Raw genomic sequence first — 11448 nt, 5'->3', positions numbered from 1 at the left:
GAGGAGGCAGGAATGTGGACATCAGTATAACAGATGGGATCCGGTCCTGGAACGCTGAGCCAGCCTTAGGAGGCATCTGAAGGGTAAGTAATGGCGTCCAGATACCCGGATCGTGACACCGGCCAGCCGCAGGAGCTGCGCTGGCCGGGACTTACTCCACAAGCATCGCCGCTATGCAGTGCTTTTGTACTTTTTAGGGGGGTCGGACTGACATGCGGGGCAGACTAGCCCTGTGCTGGGCATCCCCCGCATGTCTGGGAACATGATCGTAGCTGTGCTAAATTTAGGACAGCTACGATCAACTCGGAATGACCGCCAATATCTTGTACCTTGGGTTCTAGGTGTCACAATCCTGACTGTAATTCTCATATTTGGTGACTTACCCCTGCTTTCTGTCCTGGATCCTGTGTCTTTTCACTCACGGAGTTAAACAGCTTGTCAGCACTGAGTTTCCTGAGTTCTCTGCCTGAGAGGTAATCAGCTCCACCTGTGGTGATCTCCTGTGTGAGGCTGAATTCAGTAATCTAAAAGCAAGCATCCTGTGTTTTGCAGAAGTCCAGGCTTCAGTGTTCTCTTGGCCTGCTAGGCCTCATTCTACATCACAGCCTTGGCTAGAGTAGTCACATGACAGTGACATCACCTAATCCTGCCCACCAATCATCAAGGACCAGGAAGTATAAATCAGGAGGCTGAGTTGGAATCTGGGCCAGTTCCTCGTGTCACATACAGCCTTGTGAGAGTCTTTATGCTGAGCTCCCTTAAGGTAACCATTGTACCTAAGTTCCTGTGGAAACTCTGTTCCCTTGTTCCTGTATGGTTACTTGTGTGTTGCCATTTGATTTCACCATTTCCCTGAGTCTCAATGTAAAGGCACAGCTGCAATGTTTCGTCTTAAAGGCACAGTACTGAATTCCATGTTCTCCACTGAAAACCACAGCTGTCGTGTTTCAGTTTTACTACTGTTGTAGTTGGGATCTCCAGAGCTCAGTACTTCCGTGCTTCCAACACCTCCGTGCCTCCGTGCTTCCAGCATCTCCGTGACTCAGCACCTCTGTGCCTCAGTACCTCCGTGCTTCCAGCACCTCCGTGCTTCCAGCAGCTCCGTGACTCAGCATCTCCGTGCCTCAGCACCTCCGTGCCTCAGTACCTCCGTGCTTCCAACACCTCCGTGCTTCCAGCACCTCCGTGACTCAGCATCTCCGTGCCTCAGCACCTCAGTACCTCCGTGCCTCAGGACCTCCGTGCCTCCGTGCCTCAGTACCTCCGTGCTTCCAGCACCTCCGTGCCTCCGTGCTTCCAGCACCTCCGTGACTCAGCATCTCCGTGCCTCAGCACCTCCGTGCCTCAGTACCTCCGTGCTTCCAGCACCTCCGTGCCTCCGTGCTTCCAGCATCTCCGTGACTCAGCATCTCCGTGCCTCAGCACCTCCGTGCCTCAGTACCTCCGTGCTTCCAGCACCTCCGTGCCTCCGTGCCTCAGCACCCCAGTGTCTCTACGCACCTCAGTGCCTCTACGCACCTCAGTGTCTCCAAGTACCTCAGTGTCTCCAAGCACCTCAGTGTCTCCAAGCACCTCAGTGTCTCCAAGCACCTCAGTGTCCCCAAGCACCCCGTGCCCTTTAGCACAGTTGTACCTGTTATTCTTCACTGATTCATCAGCGCCTTTCCAGTTCTGTCTTTCAGGAGACCTTCAGCGCCCACACGTGCTTCCTGTCTGCCGACCTCATCCTGCATAAGGAGAACCTGGATTCGGCCATCTCTGCCGCGGTTCCTCTTCCCAGTCACCGGAAGAGACCCCGAGTCCACAACACTTCCAAAACCAGGTCAGTGGTGGTATTCGTGTAGTCCTCCAGTCGCCCGCGCAGACTTCGCTAGCACCGGGTTCACAAAAACCTTAGTCATGACAGTAGGAACTGGCCCCATGGACCCGGCCGAAAGTGTTTGTCTGACGCAGGACCTCCTAAGCAATATTGCAGGACGCTTGGAAGGTCTGGAGTCGACTCAGCATCAATTGGCACAGTGTCTGCAGCGGAATTCTTTCTCCAGAGATTCTCTGACCTTCTGCTCTAAGACTCCTGACCAACTGCAGATATTCTACCAGATGTTATTACAGTTACAAGAACTTTTGCCTAGTATTCTCTCTGTAATGCCTGATCTCCTCAGGAATACTACCAACGTTGTTGATCCTGTTTTGTCCCAACCAGTTAATAGAGTCTCTTCCTCTGTGCAAGGAAAAGTTGTTCATCAGAGCTATCCACGGCCCAAGCTCTCTGAAGCTGAACGTCAGCGGCGTAGGGAGCTACACCTCTGTCTTTACTGTGGAAATTCCGGTCATTTTGTTAAAGACTGCATTCTTCGCAAGCCAGGGAATGGTGACAAATCGCAGTATCACAGTGCTCATGTCTACAAGTCATCCACAGTAGCCGATCCTGCTACTGCTGACGGGGGTATCAAGATGGCTACTCGGAAAGAGACTCAAATTTATGACTGGGGTCCGGTGATTAAAAGACCTTATCCCAAGTTGGGTGTCCAGAGAAGAATATTCAAGCCATTTAGAGTCACAGAGGAGTCAGAGTGTCCAGCCCCAGGGGGGGCGTCCGTGTCTTCAGCCCCAGGAGGGGCGTCTTCAGAGTGTCCAGCCCCAGGAGGGGCGTCTTCAGAGTGTCCAGCCCCAGGAGGGGCATCTTCAGAGTGTCCAGCCCCAGGAGGGGCGTCTTCAGAGTGTCCAGCCCCAGGAGGGGCGTCTTCAGAGTGTCCAGCCCCAGGAGGGGCGTCTTCAGAGTGTCCAGCCCCAGGAGGGGCGTCTTCAGAGTGTCCAGCCCCAGGAGGGGCGTCTTCAGAGTGTCTAGCCCCAGGAGGGGCGTCTTCAAAGTGTCCAGCCCCAGGAGGGGCGTCTTCAAAGTGTCTAGCCCTAGGAGGGGCGTCTTCAGAGTGTCCAGCCCCAGGGGGGGCGTCCGTGTCTTCAGCCCCAGGGGGGGCGTCTTCAGAGTGTCCAGCCCCAAGAAGGGGTTCTTCAGAGTGTCCAGCCCCAAGAAGGGGTTCTTCAGAGCGTCCAGCCCCAGTGAGGGGTTCAGAGCGTCCAGCCCCAGTGAGGGGTTCAGAGCGTCCAGCCCCAGTGAGGGGTTCAGAGCGTCCAGCCCCAGGAGGGGGTTCTTCAGAGGGTCCAGCCCCAGGAGGGGGTTCCGAGGGTACAGCCCCAGGAAGGGGATCCGAGGGTCCAGAGCCAGAGGGTCTACAGAGTGCTGCCCAGCCAGAGGGTCTACAGAGTGCTGCCCAGCCAGAGGGCCTACAGAGTGCTGCCCAGCCAGAGGGTCTACAGAGTGCTGCCCAGCCAGAGGGTCTACAGAGTGCTGCCCAGCCAGAGAGCCTTCAGAGCGCTGCCCAGCCAGAGAGCCTTCAGAGCGCTGCCCAGCCAGAGAGCCTTCAGAGCGCTGCCCAGCCAGAGAGCCTTCAGAGCGCTGCCCAGCCAGAGAGCCTTCAGAGCGCTGCCCAGCCAGAGAGCCTTCAGAGCGCTGCCCAGCCAGAGAGCCTTCAGAGCGCAGCCCAGCCCCGTGAAGAGAGGGCTCTTGCCTCAGCCCAGCCCCGTGAAGTGGGGGCTCTTGCCTCAGCCCAGCCCCTTGAAGTGGGGGCTCTTGCCTCAGCCCAGCCCCTTGAAGTGGGGGCTCTTGCCTCAGCCCAGCCCCGTGAAGTGGGGGCTCTTGCCTCAGCCCAGCCCCGTGAAGTGGGGCCTCTTGCCTCAGCCCAGCCCCGTGAAGTGGGGGCTCCTGCCTTGGTTCAGCCCCGTGAAGAAAGGACTCAGTCCGTCCCGGTTCCAGCCGGTCCAGCAATACTCCAGGCCCAGCCTGGTCAGTCCGTTCCGGTTCCAGCCGGTCCAGCAATACTCCAGGCCCAGCTTGGCCAGTCCGTTCCGGTTCCAGCCGGTCCAGCAATACTCCAGGCTCCGCCTGGTCAGTTCGTTCCGGTTCCAGACGGTCCAGTGTTACTCCAGGACCAGCCTGGTCAGTCTCCTTTGGTTCCAGCCAATTCAAGTATCCCCGGATCCAATCCAGTCCTACTCGTCCAGTCAAAGATTTCTCCAGTTTCAGCCTCTAAGCTTTCGTCTGATGGTTTACCACCTATTTACTTCGATGGAGATTTACTGCAATATGCCGCTTTGGTTGAACAATTTCTGTCTCGGATGGAGTCTGATCCTTCAGGTGCAGTAACTCCTTCCAACGTTACTCGATATCTGTTCCTGGCATTCAGAGGAAGAGCTTTGGAGTGGGCCAACATGCTTTTTGAGAGTAATGATCCTGTGTTCCATGACTTACAGAATTTTAGTAATGCTGTGGTTAAAGAATTTGGTCCTAAACCTATGGAATCTGACTCGGTAAAGAAATCAGGCTCTAAAGGGAATGCAGAAGGAAGTTTGTGCTGTCCTCCCAGGGATAATCTAAGAATCTCCTTCAGTAAGAATCCGACCATTAAAATTGCTCATGTTGGAGTCTCTCCTAGCCCAGAGAATTTAAATCTCCAGTGCACCTCATTTTCATCTGCAAACTGTGTATCTATGGGAGATTCATATCTTCCATTAGACTTGGACTCAGACTCTGAATTTGATCCAGTCCATGATGCTACTCCTTTCTTGGGAGCCCCCATGTTTTCTAAGGAAGGTTTTTCTTTACAGGAGATCCCGCGGTCCTTGGTCAAAACCAAACGTTCCCATAAGAAGAAGAGGCATCAACGAAGGTCCTAAATTCTTCTGTATGAATTTCTCAAGTTCCCCTAAGATTAGATGGGTGTCCGGAGTCCACCCTCGAAGAGGGGCATACTGTCACAATCCTGACTGTAATTCTCATATTTGGTGACTTACCCCTGCTTTCTGTCCTGGATCCTGTGTCTTTTCACTCACGGAGTTAAACAGCTTGTCAGCACTGAGTTTCCTGAGTTCTCTGCCTGAGAGGTAATCAGCTCCACCTGTGGTGATCTCCTGTGTGAGGCTGAATTCAGTAATCTAAAAGCAAGCATCCTGTGTTTTGCAGAAGTCCAGGCTTCAGTGTTCTCTTGGCCTGCTAGGCCTCATTCTACATCACAGCCTTGGCTAGAGTAGTCACATGACAGTGACATCACCTAATCCTGCCCACCAATCATCAAGGACCAGGAAGTATAAATCAGGAGGCTGAGTTGGAATCTGGGCCAGTTCCTCGTGTCACATACAGCCTTGTGAGAGTCTTTATGCTGAGCTCCCTTAAGGTAACCATTGTACCTAAGTTCCTGTGGAAACTCTGTTCCCTTGTTCCTGTATGGTTACTTGTGTGTTGCCATTTGATTTCACCATTTCCCTGAGTCTCAATGTAAAGGCACAGCTGCAATGTTTCGTCTTAAAGGCACAGTACTGAATTCCATGTTCTCCACTGAAAACCACAGCTGTCGTGTTTCAGTTTTACTACTGTTGTAGTTGGGATCTCCAGAGCTCAGTACTTCCGTGCTTCCAACACCTCCGTGCCTCCGTGCTTCCAGCATCTCCGTGACTCAGCACCTCTGTGCCTCAGTACCTCCGTGCTTCCAGCACCTCCGTGCTTCCAGCAGCTCCGTGACTCAGCATCTCCGTGCCTCAGCACCTCCGTGCCTCAGTACCTCCGTGCTTCCAACACCTCCGTGCTTCCAGCACCTCCGTGACTCAGCATCTCCGTGCCTCAGCACCTCAGTACCTCCGTGCCTCAGGACCTCCGTACCTCCGTGCTTCCAGCACCTCCGTGCCTCCGTGCTTCCAGCACCTCCGTGACTCAGCATCTCCGTGCCTCAGCACCTCCGTGCCTCAGTACCTCCGTGCTTCCAGCACCTCCGTGCCTCCGTGCTTCCAGCATCTCCGTGACTCAGCATCTCCGTGCCTCAGCACCTCCGTGCCTCAGCACCTCCGTGCCTCAGTACCTCCGTGCTTCCAGCACCTCCGTGCCTCCGTGCCTCAGCACCCCAGTGTCTCTACGCACCTCAGTGCCTCTACGCACCTCAGTGTCTCCAAGTACCTCAGTGTCTCCAAGCACCTCAGTGTCTCCAAGCACCTCAGTGTCTCCAAGCACCTCAGTGTCCCCAAGCACCCCGTGCCCTTTAGCACAGTTGTACCTGTTATTCTTCACTGATTCATCAGCGCCTTTCCAGTTCTGTCTTTCAGGAGACCTTCAGCGCCCACACGTGCTTCCTGTCTGCCGACCTCATCCTGCATAAGGAGAACCTGGATTCGGCCATCTCTGCCGCGGTTCCTCTTCCCAGTCACCGGAAGAGACCCCGAGTCCACAACACTTCCAAAACCAGGTCAGTGGTGGTATTCGTGTAGTCCTCCAGTCGCCCGCGCAGACTTCGCTAGCACCGAGTTCACAAAAACCTTAGTCATGACACTAGGCCTGATGACGACCAGACATGACTGAAATTTCTTAATCTTGCTCCCATCTGCCCGATCTCCAGGCTGGGAGGTTCACGATCATGCTGAGGATTTTGAGGAAGCAGAACCGGATTTCTGTTCCTGTGAACCTGTTGGAGCAGGTTTTCTGGATTTTTCTGACCTCCTCTAAGAAAGCGGAAGGGGGTTTAGACTTCTTAGCTTTCACGGTCCGAAAGGACTGCATGGTAGACATAGGATAATATTTCTTAGCAGGTGGTGTAGCTGAGGGAAGGAATGTTGACATACCCGCAGTTGCTGTGGAGATCCACGCATCTAACTCTTCACCAAACAGAGCCTGACCTGTGAAGGGTAGGTTCTCCACACTCTTCTTGGATTCCACATCCGCAGACCATTGGCGTAGCCAGAGTCCCCTGCGTGCCGAGACAGGCATGGACAAAGTCCTCGCATTGAGATGGCCAAGTTCCTTCATGGCCTCCACCATGAATCCTGCAGAGTCCTGTATGTGATGTAAGAACAATTCAATGTCACTTCTATCCATAGAATATAGGCCCTCATTCCGAGTTGATCGGTCGCAAGGCGAATTTAGCAGAGTTACACACGCTAAGCCGCCGCCTACTGGGAGTGTATCTTAGCATCTTAAAATTGCGACCGATGTATTCGCAATATTGCGCTCACAAACTACTTAGCAGTTTTAGAGTAGCTCCAGACTTACTCTGCCTGTGCGATCAGTTCAGTGCTTGTCGTTCCTGGTTTGACGTCACAAACACACCCAGCGTTCGCCCAACCACTCCCCCGTTTCTCCGGCCACTCCTGCGTTTTTTCCGGAAACGGTAGCGTTTTCAGCCACACTCCCATAAAACGGCCTGTTTCCGCCCAGTAACACCCATTTCCTGTCAATCACATTACGATCGCCGGAGCGATGAAAAAGCCGTGAGTAAAAATACTATCTTCATAGCAAAGATACTTGGCGCAGTCGCAGTGCGAATATTGCGCATGCGCACTAAGCGGAATTTCACTGCGATGCGATGAAAAATACCGAGCGAACGACTCGGAATGAGGGCCATAATTCTTTTAGAAATGTGCCTGAACACTTTACTATGGCTTTAGAAATCCATGCACAAGCAAAAGTAGGCCTTAAAGCTACGCCAGTAGCGGTGTGTAAAGATTTGAGTGTGGTCTCAATCTTACGGTCAGCCGACTCTTTTAAAACGGTGGACCCTGGGAAACCACTTTTTTTTAGACAACCTAGACACAGAAGCATCTACTACAGGTGGGATTTCCCACTATTTCCTGTCCTCCTCAGGGAAAGGAAAAGCAATCAGAACCCTTTTTGGAATCTGGAATTTTTTCTCCGGGTTTTCCCAGGATTTTTCAAATAACACGTTTAATTCCTGAGACGCAGGGAATGTAACAGGATTTCTTAGTATCAGTAAAGTAAGTCTCCTCTGTAGGCTCAGGTATCTTATCAGTAATGTGTAAAACGTCCCTAATAGCCTCAATCATAAGTTGTATATCTCCATCACTGTCCCCTGTATCAGAGTCGGTATCCGTGTCAACTTGCATTATCTGGGCAAAGCACGCTTCTTAGGGTAATTAATTGGGGTCTTTGAAGAGGTAGTGGGAGCTGAATATGACAAAACTGTAGAAGTCGGAACAATTAGACATACAAACTACACACAGAATGGTGCTTCTCGTGGTGGCGTAAGGACGCAATTGACGTATATGGATGCACCATGCTTCTTTATCGTGCATTGTGCATAGAGTCGCACGGTGTGCGCGTTGTAGCGTGGTGGGTGTATATACGGTAAAAGGCACAATCACTGAGAAACGCCATAAAGATGCACACAGACACATTCATACAACACATAAATTACACATAGCTAAAACACGTCCAACACAAGACTTGTATTATATTGTACTTATAAAAAAGAGTGTAAAGCCAGATATATATGTATTACTGTGACAAGACAAGTTAATCATATCATGTTTAGTGTTAAAATGGTCAGGAGAATGTGAGTAATAAACTGACAATTGGGACAACTAGTTATGATCAAATATAGGATTATAAAGTCACATTCTATGAGACAAAGGACTTCCTGCAGCAACATTACCAGTGGCAAACACCTGTACCTGCATCTTAAAACTGGACATTGCTTTCATATGAACTGACCAATAACACACAGTGAATGAGAAACCTCCCTCTCCTTGACCAATAGCATTGGCTTATGGTAATGATTGGGTAAAAATAACGATGAATAAGTGAATGTCATTTTCCAATGATTGGTGGTTTTGATCCTGAGGTATTGAAGGTATTATGAAAACAAATATGTCTGACCAAAGTCATATAAGATAAGAACAAAAACATAATAACAACTGTTTGAACTCGTAGCAACAATAAGTAGAAGTAAAAAAGGAAAGCAGGTACACTACCACCACCATATGTGGATGGGGAAGCAGTTACAGCCAGTATACAATCCATAGAAAATGAAAAAGAAATGTAATCTATACCATGTACTAAAGAATATCAAAAGTTTTATTCAGGAGGAGATGGTGACCCGACACTGGGTTCAGCCATTTCTCATGCACTCAGAGGAGTAATATCCAACAGATAAATAGCCTAAAGGGAAGTGGCTAAGACCAGTGGAACTGGTAAGTATGGTGCCATTCAAGTACATAGATTAGGGGTGGGCAACATGCGGCCCGCGGGCCGGATGCGGCCCGCGAACCGATTCTGCCTGGCCCGCTGTCCCATACCACTGTGCAATGACAAGCGGCCCGGCTGAGCCGCTTGTCATTGCGCTACGAAGCTCCGAGATGCGGCGCCGCTGAGGAAATACCCGGTCTGCTGACCGGGATTTCCTCTGTGACATCAGGCGCTGGGCGGCATAGGGGGCGGAGCCACGGCAAGAGAGTGCAGAGGGCAGCGGGTAGCAGCAGCGGCTCTGCGCAGCGCAGCGGGCAGCGGATCTGGCAGAGAAGGCGGTGGATAATCTGGGCAGCAGATCTGCCACAGTGAAATAAAAACATCAAATGTAAAGCTGCTATATGGGTCCGGGGGGGGGAAAGGAGGGAGGAGAGGAGGGGGGTAGAGACTGCTGTATAGGTTCAGGGAAAGGGAAGTAGAGACTGCTGTATAGGTTCAGGGGAGGGGGTGAAGGGGGGTAGTGACTGCTATATGGGTTCAGGGGTGGGGGAAGGGGGGTAGAGACTACTATATGGGTTTAAGGGAGAGGGGAGGTTTGAGACTGCTATGTGGGTTCAGGGAAGCGGGTGGGGGGAGCTAGTAACCAGCTGTGAATACGATTGATAACAGCATTACACAGGATGCTGTTTGTTTGTTTGTTTTCAGCAGTTTTTTATTTTTATTTTTTTATTACTGGATGTGTTTTTTAAGCCCAGTACCCACGGGCCGATTTGGGAGAGATGTGTGCTGAGCGAACCGCTCAGCACACATCTCTCCTGCCGCTCAGCACAGCGCGATCTGTGCTGAGCGTGCGGGGGGAGACGGGGGGGGGGGGGGCGCTCACTTCACCCAGCGGGTGAAGTGAGCGACCCGCTAGATTGGCCTGCATGCAGGCCAATCTAGCAGCAGCGATAGCGATGTGCGGGGCCGCGCATCGCTATCGCTGAGGGGGCTACACACGGAGCGATCATGACGATATTCTAAGCAATCTAGTCAGATTGCTTACAATATCGCTCCGTGAGTACCCCCCTTTAGACATTTGTATTTTGCCTATAAAAAACTACGTATGCGGTGTAATGTATATTGTGGTGTGTGTGTTTTTATATATATATATATATATATATATATATATAAAATACTAGTAATATATATATAAACTATGGGCCTAATTCAGAACTGATCGCTAGGGTGTGATTTTTGCACTGCTACGATCAGGTAGTCACCGCCTACAGGGGGAGGAGGGTAATCGCATGTGCAGGAGAGCTGCAGAAACAGAAGTTTGTGCAGTCTCTGCACAGCCCAGGACCTACTCTTCCAGTGCGATGATCGGGGCCGGAGCTGACGTCAGAAACCCTCCCTCCAAACGCCTGGTCCCTCCTGCATTTTTCCGTGCACTCCTCTAAACCGGTCAGTTGCCACCCACAAACGGCCTCTTCCTGTCAATCACCTTGCGATCACCTGTGCGATCGCTTTGTTCGCACCATCCCATCACTGCCTGACGCTCCCCAGCGCGGCGGACCGATGTGCCTGCGAACTGCAATGCATGCGCAGTTCAGACCCGATCACCCGCTGTGCGAAAATACACAGCAGCGACCGGGTCTGAATTGGGCCCTATAACGGGTCTTATTTTGCAGCAACTGCTGACTAAGGGGCTGATTCAGACCTGATCACTGTGCTGCAAATTTTGCTGTCCTGCGTTCGGGTAGTCGCCGCCCCCAGGAGGAGTGTAAATTCACCCGTGCAAGTGTACGATCGTATGTGTACGCAGAGCTACAAAAATCTACTTTGTGCAGTCTCTGCGCAGCCCAGGACTTACTCCTACAAATATTTGTTATTCATATTAGTCCCCACCCTTGTGTGTGGCCCTCGAACATTCACTGGAAGTGTTAAGCGGCCCCCCAGCTGAAATAATTGCCCACCCCTGACATAGATAGTAAGACAAAAATAAATAAAAATAAATAAATAAATAGAAATCAGGAAAGTAATGATATAAATGGAGAATATCCTGTCCGCACGTTAGTAGTTCCCAGTAGGAAAGCGGACAGAGAAGGGGTAACCCCCAGGGTGCTTCTTTATAACTATCACTTAAGAAGTATTCATTTCTAGGAAATAGGTAATTGAGATGAGGGCAGCTAGGAATGCCCTTGTCTAGATAAGCTTGGTAATGTTTGTTGGACCATGTACAGACCCTTAATACGGGATGAGAAGGATTAAATGAATACTTTGTATGACCTAGAAGTTTTTATTGTAGTACTAGAAAATTCTCTGTTAGGATTGAAGATCACTGGAAAAAACTAATTCGGCAAATGGGAGTAACGAGAGAAATGCAACATTACCCTTTGACAAAACCTGCAGAAGTTATGATTGGGCGTCTATGATGCTAAACT

Source organism: Pseudophryne corroboree, chromosome 2 (assembly GCF_028390025.1).
Source record: "Pseudophryne corroboree isolate aPseCor3 chromosome 2, aPseCor3.hap2, whole genome shotgun sequence".
Taxonomy (NCBI): domain Eukaryota; kingdom Metazoa; phylum Chordata; class Amphibia; order Anura; family Myobatrachidae; genus Pseudophryne; species Pseudophryne corroboree.
The sequence above is the reverse complement of the archived record's forward strand: the minus strand, read 5'-3'. Positions refer to the sequence as shown.